This window comes from Solea senegalensis, linkage group LG18 (assembly GCF_019176455.1).
Source record: "Solea senegalensis isolate Sse05_10M linkage group LG18, IFAPA_SoseM_1, whole genome shotgun sequence".
NCBI lineage: Eukaryota > Metazoa > Chordata > Actinopteri > Pleuronectiformes > Soleidae > Solea > Solea senegalensis.
Genome location: NC_058041.1, coordinates 12,826,822 through 12,846,808, shown reverse-complemented (window position 1 = coordinate 12,846,808; position 19,987 = coordinate 12,826,822). Strand labels below are relative to the sequence as shown.

The window sequence follows — 19,987 nt, the reverse complement described above, 5'->3', positions numbered from 1 at the left end:
ATCATCTCAAAGTTCTACCTTCACTACCTTCCCCAAGTGTATCTTGTTCCTTACAGAGATAAATAGTAGAAAATTAGCTTTATTATTTATTTTCTACAAACAACAGAGTGCATCTTTTGTTTTAGTGTGAAACAACCCTTTAATAATGAAGCTTCGGGGTGAAGAGGTGAAAAAGATTTTTTTTTTCTGGCTTATCCCTCTCTCCCTCTGCCTACTGCTTGGTTAACCGACTGACCTGCTGTCAAAGGATCCTTTGTGAGTGCGCATTGGCGGAAGGCCAATCAGATCCTCCGGCTTGTTTGTCTCATAGAGGAAAATGGCGCCCCTGGTATGCCATCAGCAGCAGAGGAGTGCAGACAGTCTGACTGCCGAGGCAGGCTTGGCTTATATGGCCCTTCCAAGGCTATGCTGGAGGAATTACCTGCCTGGCCCGCGTCCAGCAAGGCTCGTTCCACAAGGGCTGGTGGTTATTTATCTGTTTGTTCACTTACACCTTGTGCATGCTGGCACTTTCAAAAACACTTAAACTCCTTACAATCCATGTCCACGGTTTCTGACAACACTCTCCTCTGAAATGCATGATTCATAAAAACCTGTTGAATGGGGTTTTCAGTTAGCAAAAGCAAGTACTGAATGAAGAGTGGGCTATATTATATCACTATACTTCCGTACAGCACTGAAGAAAGGTTAACTATATTTCAACCACACCCATGTCAGTCAATACCTGACTAATGTGAAAACACTTGATAGACTTGAATTTTGTCAACCAAGAAACTGTGTGTCATGTTGACACATAAAGGGGCAGTATGTAAGATCATTTTTGCATTAATAATTTTAAATGCCAATGAATGAACAGATCATAACATAAAATGAGACCTTCCACAACCTCCTACGTTGCCCACAATTGCCTGAATACTGACATATGAATTGGAGTTGGGTCGATTTTTCTGCAATAATATAAAAGATGTGGCTTTCTGCATGTTTCCATATGCCTCAGATAAATATCTTGTCTGTGAGTAAAGCACTGCAGTCTCCTCTGTCACGGTTTTGGCCCGGAGCCCAAGATGGTTGCTCTCAGCTGTTGTGAGGCCCTGTAAGCACAAGCACAGCCACACGTGTCACTACAAAGAACCGTCATCTGAACTTACATATAGCCTCTTTAAGCTCATTTCCAACTGCATCTAAAATACCTTTATAAAACCAGTTTTTTATATGTTTCGGACTTATATATCAAGGCAATATTTGAGTGAGCCAGAAACTTCCACATGCAAAAACAAATCAAACACTGAAATAAACACAAACACTACACAACAAGAATATGGGTTCTGACAAAGCCCTGGTTTACACTAAACAGAGATCACAACTTGCTCACTGTACGATCCCTGTTTATTTCCACTATGTAAAACCTGCCAGACTAAAATACAACTGCTCAACAAAGTGTCACCTGTGACACATCATCTGAGGAAGCAAGTTTTTAAGCTCCTGCTTCAGAAACAAACTTCCGACAGCAGGGGATGATGAAACGGAGCACATCTAAAATTATTCCTGCGCTTCCACAGAACCTGTTATACCCGCTGCAGCCTGGAGCGTGCCCCACACCCTCCCATGAGAAGAGAGAAAGATGGGAGGAAAAAAGAAAGGGCCAGGGAAAGTTGAGAAAAGAAGGGAGGAAATGATTGGAGGGTGATGTAGGAATGCAAGACTATTTTAATAATATTTCACACTGCAAATTTCTCACTGAGCAAACATGAAGCTCTTCCATTAAACTATACCTGCAAGATGCAAACGCCGTATAAGATGCAAGTATGCACACAAACACGTCTCCTCAACCATTTCTAAATTCGCAGAGGCGTTTCCTCCAGCACTGTGATTTACTGTAAAACCGTATTTGACAAACCAAATGATACACTCAACAGATCCATATGTTCACATGCAAACAGAGACGTCACTCTTGGCAGAGCTTACGTGTAAGCTCGTCGGGTGGAGTGAGGAGAGTAGACGAGACTTGCTCATTTCACACTATAAGGTGAGCCAGGAAGCAGTAACGGAATCTCGCCATAAAACATGGAGGGAGGAGGGGAGGGAGGGAGGACGACTCGAGTCCATGGAATAGAATGTGTGTGTCCCTCTCTCCAGTCTGCTCACACTGCTGTCTCTTATATAATCTGATCTTTGTGGGCATATTTGATATTTAGGCAGTTTGAAAATGTAATTTTAATTACTGGAATGAATTACTACTTTAAATGAAGGTAATCACATCATTGATGAACACTGTTATTGTCACTTTAAAGTCATAGGTGAACTTTGTTTGCTCATCTGGTCAAAGGCGACTATACAAAAAAAAAGGCATGTTGGTTTAAATCTTGCAACACAGATCTCATTATATTTCTCTTTAAGAACTTCATGAATTTAAACGTTTGAGCGACACAGCATTATTAGCATACAGAGATGCAATTTGACAGAGGGGAAAACAGAGCAAAGTGGGAGCTCATGGGAGGGAAGGAGTGAGAAAAGAGTGGTAGAGGCTGACGTAAGAGTTAAACATAGGGGGACAGGGGGACTTTGTTAACAGCTGTCCAGTCAGTGATCCACATTAGCTGGGTGGTTTCACAATATACCTGAATTAGGTAACACTTTAAGATATTTCCTCTGAAAAATAATTGGGTCATCGGATAGATCCAGAGGGTGCTTGTTAAGTGTTCCAATGACTGTGCCACTCTGAATCTGAAGCGGATTTCACGGGTTAGTCTATTCTTGTCTGCAGGCCACAGTGGTGTGTAAAATGAGAGGGAAAGCTATGTTTTGGGAAATCTAATTTGAGGCCCATGTTTGTTTTCCTGGCCTTATTTTGCAACCAGGAGGCTGGTTTCAAAGCAGCACGATTCTCTCTTTTCCCCTAGTTTCACAACAACAATGTCCAGCAGCAGCATCCAACAAAAACCTTTACACTCAGCTGAGGCAGGGACGTTAAGCTGACATAGGCCTCTTTTACTGTTCTTCTATTACAGGACTTTTTTTTTCTTTTTTTTTAATATTCACCACATAATGAAGCGGACAGTAAATTGGAAGGTGATTCACCATGTCACAAGAACATATGCACAAGTACGTACATATAGATGTATTAAAAAAAAAAAAATTAGCAGCCATCTTTTGGCAGTTAATTGCGACGTGCTCCCTGTGGGAGGAGAAAGGGGGTCCTCGGTCGATAATTAATCCTCGTTTGGAAAAGTAAGTGACATTCATTAGCAGGGAATCGAGCCAAGTGCGATTATTTACATGGGAATAATCTGGAGCGTGCTGGTGCTGCTCTTTTAATGTTACAGAAATAACTCTGGGACAAGGGATGAGTACAGTTGCTTCCCTCTCTTTTCTCCATTTCTTCACACCCAGGAACAATTAGGCACAGGCGAACAGATGGGGACGCCTCTGAGTGAGAAGCCTCCTCTGAACGACTCTTCATCTTTTTCTTATCTCACTCCCTCACACACACACACACACACACACAGCAGAAATTAAGACAAATACACAATTCTGCACATGCACACACAAATGCTCTTCAGAAATATACATGACGCACACATATGCCGGCACACAAGAAAGTATAATACATACTGATCTAACTTTTAACACCAACTGTCAAAAGACAAGCCTTTTACAAGAGGCTACTGCCTCTGATGGGCAAACTGAAATCACTGCAGCGGTGAAAACACAAAGGCTGTTCTTACTGTTGACGTTCATAAAATAAGGATACTGATATCATTATTGATGAAAAACAAGGTTTTATGTGGCAAATGTCAGCTCTTTTCTGCCAAGATAATATATTTCTTATCATGTTTAGTATTTATGTATTAAGTGTATAATTTGAAGTCACAATTAAAAAACAACAACAAAACACCCAGTGCTTTGGTTACTACAAGGTTTATAAAGACAATACAAATGTGCAGTGTGTGTGTGTGTTAACACTGCTGAAGCTGGCATAATGATCAAAATGTTACATAATGGACCATTTGTTGCACAACCCTGAGATACGCCACAATGGTACAAGCTACTGCACAATGTACCATGTATTGTTGAACACCCAATAGCAAAGTCTCCACAAATGGAGGCATGTGTTTCAAAAATGAGAGAGGCTACTATACATGAACATACTCTGATGAATACAATCAGGTTTGTTATGTTGCTTTCTCAAACACACAATTTCTTCCTGCATGGTATAAAGATTACGCTGTATTTACAGAGGGCATCTTTAATATTGACTCCAGCAAGTGAAGCTGATGCCATGATGATTGCTGATGATATCTTCTTCACTGGTGGAGGACTTTCATGTAAACTTGGATTATGAACTTGGAACGCATTGGACTTCTGTTGATCCCTTTTTGCCTACTGATTGAGGAAAAAAGGTTGAAATGGAATTTGTGGAAAATGAATGCACCTAAGTCAAGTCTGAATCATTTTACATCCCACCCACTCCTCACGTAACCTCATTTTAGGCACGATTATCCTTACTGACCTAGATCCTGCCAGGTTTCTAACTCTGGCCAACATCAGACAGCAGGTCACAGCCATGAAAACTAACACACCCATTATTGTGTGAACTGTTACCTATCTTTGTCCTGCTAAGTACAATGATTAATGTATCAGTCCTTTGGGAACTGGCTGACAAAAACAGAGGAGACAAAATTGAGGTTTTATATCACTGCCTCACAGCTTCAGGATGCCCTTAGCCTCCATGGACATAGGGGATATTCCCGGCTCCCTCTGGTCACAGGGAGTGTTCCTTCAGATAGTTTAACTCCCTCCTTTACCTGTAAGATTAAATGACATTATCCACTGTTTGCTGACACCAAGGAAGAAGCCCTGCGCCCCATGGGCCTTCCATCATATTTTGTTACATCTCCCAAACAATGGACACTGTCAAAATAACAAAGACTAAATCACACTTTGTTCGTTCATCTTCTCCTCACTGCTAAATTTAAATCCATTGCTCAATTGTTTAGATTTATAGAGAAAAAAACATGCAATGGAAGTTACAAAACCACCTAAAGAGTGCATTGGGCATGGTTATCTTAAACTTTTTTTCAAATATGACTACGGTTTATGACCAAAATTAAGTCTACTTGCCCTTGTTAGTCCCTTGACTCTGACCAGATGCTATGTTGTTATTTTAGCTATTGGGAGGATGGCAGCCTGGTATGACCTTTCCTGTGTCGAAAGAAAACTTCCTCGGGAAATCCGATAAAATCCAGGGTGTGGGCCTCGGTTATTCGTTCGTCCACCTCACCACATTTCTGCGACCTCTTTTCATTCAGCCACCCCCCGCCAACCCCCCAATCGATCTGCTTATCTGCCAAGATCAAAGGCTTGCACCGCCGTTGTACATTTAGCCTTGGCTGGGTCCTCCCACATCATGTCTAAATATTAATGATAATAAAGTCTCACACCCATCCCTGTGTCAGGCAATTAGACCCAACATTGATCCTGAGCTCTCTGCTCCAATTAGAGCTCACCCCTCATAATGCATCTTGGCACATCAAAGGATAACAGCCATTGATCCAGTCCTGGATCTTAACGTTTACCGTTAGGAGAGCAGGAGGGGGCTGTGGTGTTGTGAAGGAAGAAGCGATATTCTGACTGGAGAAGAAGAGGGTAGAGGAGAAATCATTTTATTCAGCCAGTCAGGTACTGAAAGCACTGAAACTCACAGGGTAAGGCAGAGCAGAGGGGGCTCAATAATAACGGACATTCTGACAGTTCAGAAGGCAACTAGCATCCGGAACCCTGGAAAGACTCCTTCACAATAGCGTGGCTACACTCAACTCTCAAGTCATATTCTGTTATGATTTAAGCTCCTCATAGTTCAAAAACAAAAGTACAAATGGAAAAAATGGCCCCATTTAACAAGCAAATGTTTTTATAAATATTTAATAAATACCAAGGTGCTGTGGTAACTGCAGACACCAGGTCATGTCAATTTGTGGGTTCAGCTCAAGGACAACAACACTTACACTGACGCCCATCAACTGAATCTCACTGTGAGACTTCCGCCACTACACCAACATCTAAATATTGACAGATGAACTACAACAGAGCTCAATAAACAAGCAGGAAAAAACTCTGGGTATTTCTGATCAGGCCTTTACAATACAGGTCTCACTGCAAATCTGTGAAACATGAGTTATCATGTCACCTCCCACATCTATATCTTTCGGCCAACTATCCTTAACAACTGACCTTTCTGACATCTGAAAGTTTAAGGAAAGGGAAATATTTTAAATCATCATCTAGCATAGACTACCCTTTGACAAACACCACACTCAGAGAGAGAAAGAGAAACAATGACAGGCTAAAATCTGACCCAGTCAGTCAATAGGCAACAACATGTTACCATTAAACCAGAGACATTCTGTGTACAAATGAAGCTAAACAATCTCACTGTTGACACCATTATTATTTGACAGGGCTTGTTGTTATGTTCTTTCTCTGCTGGTCTGATAGCTCTGATAGTCCTGGCCTGGAGCGCGACCTCACAGCCGCCTTTGTCACAGAGCTGGAGGAAGGCTTGTCCATCGCTTGGGGCTACAATGATCCTCTTCATGGCTCCACAATACACTGAAACCCTGTGCAACTGGAATGCAACCCAGTGGTTTGTATATCAACAATTAATTGACTGGTTGTGGCTGACAATAAGGTAACAGGGGAAAAAGGAAAATAGGCCTCAAAAACCTTGCACCTTTAGTAACAATAACATGCTAGTGCTGTCATAGTCATGAACTTTGAAATACAGGGAAATTGACTATTATGGTACAGTTTGCTAAATTTTTTGAGTTTATTATCAAATAGTTATTCATGGTACTATAGTGTGTGTACAGTGCTTAACATATGTATTAGACAACCAATGAAATTCAAAAACTTGTTTAAATATAAATATGTTATTGTTATTTAATTGGCAAATACACTGAATTATCTTTTTGTACCCACATTTGGGCTCTGAGAAGTCAGAAACTAATCAAGCATAACATTCAACCACTAAAACTAATTTTTCTGTTCAAGAATGCAAGTAAATCACTATAATTTGACATCTTAATCAAGAAATAATAATGTGCTTTACTATTTCTGATGGGTTTGTTCTGTAAAACAGTAAATTTATTATACTTTGCATTAAAAATATAATTTTGATTAAAGAGCTTCTACATACTGGTGTATTAACTATAACAGAAACATAAAAATGTTTTTGAAAATAACCATTGTTGTTAATTTAAGGCAGCGTTTGGCATAAACCTTACATTTGTTGGTGGTCTATTAAATTTGTTAAGCACTGTATGTATATGTATATGTGTGTGTTCTGTAGCTTTAGAATAAGCCTTTCAAAACAGTATGTACCTTGGCTATGGGCCTTGCTTTATAAAGTCTGCCATCTCGTGCTACCATGTTTCTACAGCAGCTCAAATGGACGAACCAGCCATGCATTTCACATTTTTAAGGTAAAAACTTTCTATGCAAAAAAATAAGAACATCCATTCTGGTATCCGAAGGGGCCTGCCGTATCAATGTGATGAGGTTCATTGAAATGTTATGAGAATTTGTGTTAAATATATAAACGTAAGTAAAAAATGACTTTCTCAAGTGAAAACATTCCACTATCACTCTATTTCACTCATCATCCAGGTCATAAGTAATTCATCCAATGCATTTGTAAAAGTCTGCAAACCTTCAACACCTTAGGATTTCAACATATTTGTTTGTGTACAATATTCTTCCCCTTTCTTGGCCTACTGTCCTCTGCCTGTGGTTTCCCTCACTATTATACGCTTTGCTAACATGGTGCTTTGCTTCAACTCTGTACTTCAGTCTTTACCAAACGATGTAATTAAAGATTGGTGAAAAGAAACCAGTGTTTAGAAATGGTTTATGTCAAGTCTTGTTCTGAAATGTTATACCACAGGAAAACTTTCAGATGGGATGGGTATGCATCAACGTCTTGTTAAATAAAACAGAGTCATGGCCTTCAGAGAAAAACATCCAAAGCAAAGATCCTCAGTGTGAGCCAGGTCAAAGGATGAAGGCTATGTACAACAGTAATGCAATGGTAACTGTTGGAAAACATTTGTTGTTGGCAGGGATATCAGGCTCCTCACATGCGTGTGATACTCGTTGATGCGTTCAGGTCAGCTGAGGAGAATGAGGGGATTGGTGGGCTCCGCAAACAGGCTGGGAAAGTGACACCAGGATGTTAGGCCAAGACATCAATGTCCTCAGAACTTCCCTTTAACACTGAAGCAATGTTAGCCCAGGCGCCATCAGAATGTGTTTGGGGTTAAAGTTTGCTCAGTGGCTGACAGGATGTACCCATGTGAACCAGCAAACACTTAAGACAATACACAAATCCACTCTAAATTTGAGAAGCTATCGTTTTCAGTGAGTGTTTGTTTTCCTGTTTTTTTTGGGTTCATCTTTGTGGTTACTAGACTATAATACAGGTCACACTGTGATGCTTCAAATTAGCTGCTTATTGTACACAATTCCTTTGACTCTGACTTTCAGAATGAATCCAAAACTCAATTGTTTTACCTCTGGCAATTAATGTGCACAAAGGGATGTGACTTTGAGACCTTCTGTTCAACCAAGCTGTAGTAGAAAATAATGACAACAAGATCTTTTCATGATTTCTTGCCAACATTATTAAGTTAAATTATTATATTTTTTTTTTGCTGTAGCCAGAAGCATAGGATAATCATAAAAATAAAAGTGAAGACTATGCCCTTGTTAGGTCAGCATTTTCACTTTCATAGCCTTGCATGGACTTTAGAAGATGGGCAGCTGAGATGTGGAGGCAAAGAGTATTTATGTCTGTGTAAATAACACTACCTGTGTTATGTTACACTACAAATTTATTCAAAAATGCAATCCAAATATATGAAAATAAAGAAGGGGCAGGTTGTCTTGAATCCAGGTTTGTTTTACTTCCCACAAAAGCTGTTCTGTGAGAGCAAGGTTGTACAAGCTGAGACAGATCACGATGGGATGATGTTGACCCTTGAGGTGCAAACTAAGATTCCTGTCGCCACAGGGACGTGAAGATTGTGGTGCGAGCAGGGAAGTCTTCTCTCCAGCTGGCAACAGGCCTGGCCTAGCACCAGGGTGCTCAGCCAGCAGCTCGCTCCTCTGTCAGACGCCCCCCCCCCTCCTCCTCCTCCTCCACAGCCTCTTGGATGCCAGTCTGCCTGGCTGGTGTGGGCCAAACAAGCCCCAGCCATAGGGCCAAAGGGGCAATGGAACTGCTGCCAGCTGGGCCAGCACTTCACGGCCGAGCATCACTCTCCAAACAAACAGTGCAGTGGGCCACAAGCCACGGGCAACATGGAACCTGTCATTACCAGCCGTGCATGGCTGGTTCACTCCCCAAAAACCACGCCAGGCCAAGGGCTTGAATATGCACTGCACTTGACTCTAGCAAAGTTCTCAGCCAGAGTATGCCATGTTATAAAAGAAGCCCAGTGGAATATTAGTATATCAGGACATCTGTCTATTTGCCAGTTACAAATTGTTGATTTTAATTTCAACACTTATTTTCTTAGTATTTCACAGCCTCGAATGACAAGTTTAAGACATTCACATATGAGAGAAATAGTTGAGTGGAAACAGAGTGCCTGCCAAACAGTCTCTAGGGATTAACTGCATAGTGTCTAATTATACAACATCGAGAAAACTTCCTATGGTCCCAGGGCTAAAATTGAATGCTATGGCCATTGGACCTCACTAGGGGTTTTCTTCAATGATCAAGGTTCTACAGGCTTTTGCGGCGTAACTCTGCTTTGTCCTTATGATTCTGGCCACAACACATGATAATTTGAGGATTCCATCATAAAAAAGCCCTCACTAAAACATCAGTGAATCAGTCAGAGGGAGAACCATTGCAATTTAGTGTTCAACCATTGCTTTCACTGGAATGCACCATTGGGACAATGGCATCTAAGAAGAGTTGTGGAGTAACAAACAAATAAACCAACCTGCAGTATGTCGCAAAGTCAGTACTCACAGAGATATAATGTGTCATAACGCAGCTGTCCACCTCAATGCAAAATCATGGGACACATCTCAGAGGTCAACCCTGAATCATTGGCAGAGCCTATACCAATGCATACCAACTACTTATTGTTCTGTCTGTCTTAGACATGCCTGACATTCTGTTGCAAAGACAAACAAAGACAGCTAGAAGCTAACATGAGTAAAATATTAAAACTGTTAGCTTGGAAACGATTTTCTTTAAAAACCAAAGCAGTGTTAACTTCTCCAAAACAGCATTATACACCTGACAGCCTCATTTAAATTCCAGGATTAAATCACAGTTATATAAAATGGGAAATCACCTTTGTGTCAGGCAAATAAAAAACAAGTTGTTAAACTTGTTTAAGGAAATTATTACCAAATTCAATTTCAGAAAAGGGTCCTCTCTTTCAGCATGATCTTAGCTGCAGTCACAACACTTATTGAAGTACGATTGAAGTCCTTGAAAGACTGGCACTGCAAGGCTGTCATTCAGTGTATAGGTTGCTGCAGTGGCAGCTTAAAATGATGGCGTCTTTATTTGAACATCAGTCATCTCCTGAAAGGTCAATGGCCAAAAAGAAATTAGGTCAACAATGGTCAACAACAGCTTGAAGTGGTTTACTCCTTTCATTCTACCATGACCAACCTATTATTATATTTGAGCACAGTTGTGTGGAATACAATGCAAAAATACATAATATGGTAAATTCTTTTGATTAAATTGTTTTTAACCTGAGATGCTTATATTCTGTCAGCAGGACATTACACCAATGTTTATATGGCAACAGACGAAATCCTAAAAATAATCGAGACTGAATGTGTTTGTGCATTTAACGTAGGTTTAGCAAAATATTTTCAAAGCACTGTCTTCTGCTGTATTTGTTTAAACTGTTGTTTTACACATCACATAAAGCCCATCTCAGCAAGCACCAGCGAACCAAAGGAGGGGATGAGTAGAGTGATGGGTTCTGTTCATTTGCCTTCAAATTTTTGGGACAGAAAATAATAAAATACTACAAAAATGCTATTTGTGTTAAGTATAGCAAGCTATTATAGCAGTAATAGCATTCAAGGTTATATTAGGAGTATTTTTGAGAGTATGTCCACTTGAATCCTAATGTCTACAAATGCTATGGCTTCCAACCTTTTTTTTAACTTCCTTAAAAAAGTGGTCTTCCTTTTATTGTTTTTCCCATTGTGATAAAGGGGATCTTTTATGCCATCAACAACATGGCAACAATGTAGTGCCTTTGTTTCACCGCACCATCCTGGGGGTCTGTTAGGATGAGATACAGACAAACATGGGCCCAGTAAATGATTGATGGGTTAAAAGAAAACAAAAAAGTCAAAATTCAGTTGTAAATATTTCAAGCTCTTGCACCCTTCCAAAGAGAGATCTGAGAGGTGACAACAATAACAGAAAAAAAACAACACTCAACCATCGTCCCTGACACACACATGAACTACAGAACTGACCTATTTCTTTAAGACTATAATGATTTCATGTTTAAGAGGAACAAAACTGTACATCAAAGCAATTGAACTTCAAGCCCCATTAGACATACTTTCATGTTAGGTTATTAGCTGCAATGAACCCATTGGGCCAAGGTCTTCTCTCTTTTCTTTTTCATGTCACTTTAAGTTCTGAGCCCACAATGGACTGCATGTAAGGAGGAAAACTCAATGACTCTTGAGTTAAAAAAAAGCAGGGAAGGTATGAACAGTGCAGAAGCGTTTAATTTCCGGAATCCAAAGTAGCACTAGAGCAAATTCCAATCTTATATGCACAAGGTCTCCATCTATTCCTAGATGGAATAGATGGACACACAGATACAGTGACTAATGCAAAGACATTGCCAGTATTTGTGTCAAAGCAAAGTAACCAAAGAGGAGCTGTTGCATGCCATGAAGTATGAGTGTGTGTGTGGGGTGGGGGGTGCCAGTCAGAGAAGAGACAATGTGATAAATTCTAATTGCTTCAAAATATCATGAAGAAGACCCCCTATTATTAGTTTAAATCGGCTGATAATGGGAGGCTAGGAGGAGGAGGAGGAGGAGGAGATGGAGAAGGAGGAGTAGGAAGTGGAAGGGAGGGAGGGGGGACAACCTAGGCAGAGGGAGAAAGCCATCCTCTGCGCTGCTGTCGCCTCATTATTTTCCGTCTTGACGGACGCCCGCGCTCAACCCCTGGATGAATGGCCCTGTGCTGAATAAGTTATCGCCAGACACACAAAGGGAAGAGTGCGCACCGCAAACAACACAGCAGTACTGCAAAGCATGAATCTTTTTTTTCCTCCTCAGGCTTTTCTCCCCTCAATCACCCCTCCAGCTCCCTGTAGACGAAAGGCAGGCCCTGCCACAGACTGAGATCTCACCTGTAATTTCTACAGAAGCTCACAGTAGGTGGGGGAAAATGCAAGGGAGGAAGGATACAGGCATCTATGTTTGCTGAAAAGATATATATATATAATATGTCGTCATTCCTCCATTTTGTTTCATCTGTCCCTTTTTGTTTGTGCAGCTCTTCGGTGAAGACAGGGACCTCCTTTGGACATCATCTGAAGATGTTTGAGAGGATGTTTTTTTTGTTCTCCTTAAGACAAGGCCCACAGCATGATCAGTTAAAATGGTTAGGTTTCATTTGATGTTTGTTTTTCTCTCTTTTCTGTTGTTTGGACTGCTGGGGCCTGGCATATCAAATCAAGATCACCTCTATACAATGCTCACATGAAGAGATGCAGGAGAGGGTTCCATATAGCTACTAAAAGGGAGCTGGGGAATAATGACAACAGGAAAATGGCCATTCCCCAATGGTTTGCTCCATGACCGCCAATATCGCTCCCTTTGCTGTCACTCAAAAGTAGCAGTGGAACTTTTGGACAGGAGATCCTCTTTCCCCTCTGACGGAGAAATCAGAGGGTGCCGTGGCCCGACAGGCGCTCGACGGCAGATCAAACAGGGCGGGTACCCTTGGAGTGACACCTGGAGCCACTTCAAGGGATGAGAGCGCCACTGATCTACAGTCATCTCGTCAGAACGACAGTCTGTCAGGGTTAAAGCAGGGGGAAAAAAGAAGCTCGATCGACTAGGATAGCATGAACGAGGTCGAATGAAGCATCACCTCAATGTCGTGGCTGGTTGACCCTAGAGCACTTGGAGAAGTGATGGTAGAAGGTGTATTGTTGGAACGTTGAAGTTGAGCATCAGTGTCCTTGCTTGGTCCAGGGACCAAGTTATCCAGTAGCCAAATGCTGATATAAAAGGATTCCCTCAAAATATGAGGGAAAAATAGCCTTTATCTTTGATTGAGAATGCCATCCAGAATAAAACAAATTAGAAAAAAAATGTTTTTTCTCATTTTATAAGAGCAGCTGTTTAGCTGTTTAACTGTTTTTTTAAGAAAAAAAAAAGTTTAAAAGAGAAATTCTTAACTGCCACATTTGAAATGATTTTAACTCAACTATGTCCTGACCCATCAAAAAAAGAAGCAGCAGCTATGGGTAGGATAACAGAGTGAGGGAGATATGTAGGCAGAAAAGGGGGCTTTTGCAGCCAGTTAAGCGACACAGTCCTCAACAGACAAATGCATCCCTTATATAAAACAACAATGTGTCTTTGCCCTTGTCAACAATCCCTTTCTCTGCAGCCCAGGTGTGTGTTGTGTGTGTCTATATATATTTTCCTTTCTGCGAAATATGTCCCATCAGCACTCTCTAATGGGCGAGGTGGAGGAAGAGAAGAAGAAGACAGAGATAAAGCAGGAGGGAGAGCGAGAGAGAGAGAGTGAGAGAGAGGTGGCAGTGGCGCTTGTTTGGCTCAGGAGCAGTGAGTAATGAGGCTGAGGCGCACCCTGTCATTGTCCCAGCAGCAGCCTGTAGCCACAGTTGCTTGTGTGCGCGCGCGCACATTAAAAAAGTATCTATCTACAAACTTGGGAAAGACTACATTTTAGACACTTATCTGACAGAAAAAGTAAAATAGCTTGAAAAGTTATTTAAAAATCAAAGCAAATGCATTATTATTTTACATTTTCAATCTCCACTATTCAACATAACCCAAACTATCACATGGCAGCAGTCTTAAGATCTCACTACAGGAAGGAGTGGGACAGTGGAGGTAAGCATGCCCATGTTGTCATAATGTCCCTGTCTATAGATGCAGACAACAGGAGATATGTTTGCTGTCTGCACATACCACATTTGGGTATAAGAATGAGTGGTAAGTATTTTCCTATATATGCTTTTCTTAAACCAAACCTTCTTCAGTAATCTAACACACTACTTCTCTGACTATAGCCATTGAGATGAGCACAGGTGTTATGTATGCACATAACACCTGTGCTCATCTTGATATGTACAAAGTTTAGCAAGGGTAGCACTGGGGGCAGATGCAATTTTTGCTTTGGCACTTTGCTCCTTTGCCAGAATAAAAACAGGCTGGACATGAAAAAGCACAGAAAGCTTCTCTAGAGGGGGGCAGAAAAGGCCACGGATGGGTATGACCCAAAGGGATATAGCAATATGGGGGGTGGGGGTTGAGTGAGGTGGTAATGATGCCAGGCTGAACAAATTGCAAAGCAAAGGGAACGTGTTTAAATGTAGAACATGGAATTATCGTGGCAGCAACATGGAGAGGAGATCAGAGAGAGTGAGCTCCACTGGGAGTGAGCTGCCACTCTCCAGACAGAAAATGCAAAGCTCGGGTATGGCTACTGTGATGAGTTCGGCTCTAATACAAAGTAAAAACAAATGTAAAAAAAAAAAAAAGGACCAATTATGAGGAAACAGAATCCGAAACAATAAATGATGACCGATTTTTAATGCATGTTGCATATTATGCTACAATAGAACCTGGTGCCAGAAACCATTTTACTGTGTCACTGTGTCCCTGAACCGATTCTCCTGGACTGACCTTAGTGTCCCTACCACTGACTGCACTTTTTGTTTTGCAGAAACAGAACAACACAAATAAATACATCAAAAGACAAAAATCAAAATGGGAAAAGAGAGAAAAAAAACATTTCAACATCAATCTGTCCCATCCTTCAGCTTCAATTAAAAAAAAACAAATTTTTTTGTTCAACTTCATAGGAAGACTTCAAGAGGGCCCCAAGACTCCGATCCCACCACAGCTCACTGGTCGTGTTGAATTCCATTAATTATGTGACCTACATATTCCTCTAGTTAACACACCAGACATACACATATAGAGAGAGTGTGTATATTCGACAATGGTACAGAATTACAGACTTTGCATGTTGGTTTATTGAACCAAGCAAACAACGGAAAACTCCCAGCTCCCTGTAAATAACGGACACAGAACACTTGGTTTAACTTCCAATTCAGTAAATATCCACATTACAACAGGATTCAGAAAGCTGTTCTTAGGTAGCTGTGCGATATTAGCATTGAATTTGCCCCATGTACCTATTGTGTAAGATCAGATAAATGAACTTTGAACCTCACATTAAGACAGCTTGTCAAAACGCATCTCAAGAATGGAAGTTAGTGTCTTGGTAACAGTGTGGCTTCACCAGCTTGTGAGCATCATCGCCATGGCCCGGCTCGTGGGCTGATCTCTTAATCAGTGTCCAGAGTGCGCGTGAGTCGTCTTCTGAAGGCTGAGGCTCTGTCCGTCCTGCCTGCCCATTGCTACTGCCAGTTCCAGACATGAATATGGAGCTGTTCTGTGGCTGGGAGCTTGCTTATGTTTTCTGTCTGATATCTAGGCCCCATTCCCATTTCAAAGAGAGGTCCACCCGGGGCCTTGACTTTTTGATCTGCCTGGCGACTGAGTCGACCACCTGCATGTGGGATCAGCTGCCAGTGAGAGCAGACAACCCCCTCTGCTTCAAAATATACATCTCCCCCCTCCTTCGTCCTCCCTGCTTCATTGCCCTTCACTGTGCCCCCTCCCTCCATGAAGCTGCCAGGAACCCCAGTGGTCCTAACTGGGTCTGGAGCTGCATCCCATTCCCAACTGTTCTGACCGTGGTGGGTGAGATGCTAGATGCTTGAGACGTTCAGCATAGCAGCAGGAAGGCTAACAGTACAGTTCCAGGGCCATTTTGTATTTACGAGAAGCCATAGTGTCAGTGTGCCAAAGAAACAACAGAGACCTGGCTTTCTGTGGCTTCTCTAATAAGGGATTGTGATCCACGCGATGACTTGTACCAAACTTATGTCTCTCAACCTAAAAGCAATGTGCAACTACAGACATGCAAAATACTTTAAAAGGTCAGTGTGTAGGGGTGTGATTATGTTCCCTTAGAGGACAGTATCTCATGTGTGTGGGCGCTGAGTGAGTGGTTGAGTGACAGAGGGAGTGGTGCAGTTGATACAAATGCCCAGACTCCTCCAGATCAAGCCCATGTGTTTATCATCTGCCAGCAAAAAGTAAGGGGCGTTAGCTCAACATAGCTACGTCGTTGGCCCTGGACAAATGACTTACACTCTGTGCTTCCGGACCATGGTCCAAGAGCTAAATTGGGAAAGCTCAACAACCGCAGTAGTTGCCTTTAACTCATTTGTTATTTTGTTATCAGGAGAAATAAAAAATAAGGCAAAAGTAAGCAGAGGAGTCCTCTGCCTGTTACCTTTAGTCTCAGCATTAGATGTCAATAATTCTTAGACACTGGAGCTTTAAAAGATAAGAGATGCCCTGGTCTTATTGTATAAAATCTATGTCAAATTAGTCTTAAATGTGTTTGACAGACTCATCATTCTAACTCTCACCTTTCACAATTTAACTGAGTATAGTGTATTCTATGTGTTAAGGGCTAAATTTCTGATGTAATATTGCACTTAACATCTTGATTTAACTAAAGTATGTATCCAGGCTTAAAATGGAGATAAAGCCATGTACCATCCAAAAAAAATAAGAGATTGACAACCAGGACTGCCGCTCTGCCTCATTGGGATCACTGTATCCGTCAGGGTATAATTAAAACCCATAGGAATTTAGATGACTGAATTAAAAGTTAACTATAAGCGGATGCCCTGGATGCCCACAACAACACCAATGACATCCAATATATACAAAGAGAGTTGACATGTCTCAGACGCTACATTTGAGAAACTTAGTTATCAACCTATAAACACACTTTTACACTAAATACAGTCATTTAAAGTGAAGATTTCCACAGGCAGCTATTTGTGACAGCTCATTTTCAAACAAAGCAACAGCTATTTAAGACGTGTGTGTTTCTGCATGTTTCCAGTGACACATCAAGTGATACGCACAGAGTCTTTAAGATAATTGGCTTTCTTGAACCCAGACAGCTAGCTTAATAAGTGTCTAATTGTTTCTCAGCTGGGGTGATATCCTCTGGACCATCAAGATACTTCAAGCTGAGGTGCGAGTCTAAAAGAGACAACATCAGCAATTGAAACAAAAGGACATAATTTATCCTGGATCACAGTAAATACCAACTATTCTGCTTGTCTACAACTACTCAAGGCCATAATGTTAACTGTTCATAACTTAAAAATGTTGCCCTGCTCACAACCTCAGATCAGTGGTTAAAATACAATATGGCTTTTTTTTTTCACAAATTGCTGGTTTGCAACAAATGGAATGCCAAACCCGTGAATGACTGAGTAGCTGTATCAACATCTGTTGTGTGTGCAGAGATTGTAAAATACTATATATCAGGATGTTATTTACATAATGTTGGTGCACAAGTTCGATGTTAAAGAGAATGACAAAGCAAGTGCCTCACAATCTCCCCCACTGCAGTGTGAAGAAATTACAATTGCTCTGACATCGCACACAAATAAACAATTAATCAAAACGCAGAAAACCAGGGGGGGGGAAATAATTAAATGAGCAGAGAAATGAGGAAGAATTGCCTAAAAGGGGGTGGAGGTGGAATATCATTGAACCATGTTGAACTTAGTTTTTGCTTTCAGTTCTCTGTCTGTGGTTATAAATGACTTCAGATTTGACGTTTCCAGCCCACAACCTTACAACAAAACACACTCTCTTTTATTCAAACAGTGAGGGGACTGAAAGACAAAAAAAAAGAAAGGCAGGGAGGGGGGTTAACGTTGTGCTGCTCCCATCAAGCAGAAAGGCGGGTGGTAGTAGAAGAGGCTCGCAACCGGGCCCCCACTCTGGAAAGCCCTCATAAATCCTGATTTGAGCGGGGCACTAACCAGAGGAGGTAAGGCACGTCAAGAGACGGGGCTGGGGAGTGGAGGGGGGAGTGGCAGCCTGCCTCCTAAAATGCTACGTCTGATTAAGTCTTCCCATTAGGTGACAGCTGAACTTTAACATTAATATGATAATATTGAAATAAGTGTGTGTTATTTACTTCAGCTCCTGAGGGGGGCAGAGGGAAGGGAAGGAGGAGGGGAGGGGGGAGGGGATGATGAATGATTTCTGGACAGCTCTGGGTGACATGCCAGGCGAGCTGACCCCCCCGCAATCCTCCTCCTCCCCTTCCCATAATCAGACTTGACAAAATGGAGACATATGCAGAAATATTGGTTACAGTCGGCATCACAGCCCTTCTCAGGCCTTCCCTCTCTAGTAAGTGCCGGCCGCCCTGTGAGCCGCCCTGCAAATTGTCTACGGGCACTGAAGCATCTATTTCAATTGGCACTTCCTTCCGGGCCGTGGGATTTTACATTTAGTCTCTGTCATTTACATATTACTCTTAATCAAAATCCACTGTGGGCGACGGAGAGAGGACAAAAAAAACAAAACAAGAAAGGGAGAGCGCGAAACAAAACCATGGCGTCACGGTTCAGGAGTAGGCACACGGCACTTTATGAAATGGAGATGTGACAAGACATTACGGTATGTGTGTGCACATTTGTGTGTGCGTGTGTGTTAGGAGGGAGTGCATTAGATAATGCAAAGACTATTGAAATATTTGTGTGTGAATGCTTGTGGTTGTGTGATTGTTGAGGGCAGCCTCGTGCACGAACCCCCGAGCAAGAGAGACAAAGACTGCAAGTTGAATATGGGTTGAAAAACAAAGGCAGAGAGAAGACTAGAATGGAGACATGTACAGAGGGTACTTGTCTTTTTCAGCTGTTTTCTGTAACATGCTATGGAGGGCTATTCTTTTCTCAGTCTACCCAGGCATTCACAATGGTTGTGAATGTTTTGTTAAGCCTCTTTCACAGTAAAGTCAGCGTGTATACCCAGGACTTTGAAAACCAAGGGAAGCCACTAAAAAGGCGATTGACACCATTCCCACTGCCAGTGGTTGTTCTGCCCTCTTATTTTTCCACGCCACATCATCCGTGCCTGAATTGACAAACATGGATGTGCTGTAAACAACACCAACACAACTCTCAGTGACAATCTCATGATAGTTACTATTTTTAATCTTTTATTCAGTTTATCTTTATCTTATCTCATCAGTCATTTAGATGATCTGATCGATTAAAAATATATTGGGCACTCCCAAATTTGAAAAAGTATGGACTGCAACAAACTTTAATGCTAACGGCCAGAAAAATGCATGGTTAATCTCTGGCAAAGGTAGAGCAGAAAAAGGAGAAATTAGCCTGTTCATCCAGGTCGATCTGAGCTGTCATTTGAACCGAGAGAATGCAGATTAAACACATTTCCAAGTGTAAAAATGTAGAAATGCAACAATTAAAAATAATCAACAATAAAATTAAAGATATTCACAAAAATGTGTTGCTTACAGTGCAGAAAACAATTACCAGCATACTTGCATTTGCAGGTTGCTGAATAGTAAATGTTATACAAGATCAATATGAAAAACTTCTAGAGTTCTTTTAAAGAGAAAAGAACGTTATGAAGTAATTCTCTGATGCATTTCAGCACCTGTGTATGTGTCCTTTTATTTATACATCCCCACTGTGCTCTGGAAAAACAATGCAGTGAAAAGCAATGTGGCCAACAGCAAGAGAGTTGAAAACTAATTAAAAAAATGGAACAAAGTTGGACCTGATGACCT

At 41.4% G+C, this 19,987-nt stretch overlaps 1 protein-coding gene across 4 annotated transcripts in view; it reads right to left on the bottom strand.

Moving 5' to 3' along the window:
• vti1a (vesicle transport through interaction with t-SNAREs 1A) overlaps nucleotides 1-19,987 on the bottom strand; it is a 106,178-nt gene that overhangs the window by 13,799 nt on the left and 72,392 nt on the right. The window lies entirely within an intron of this gene.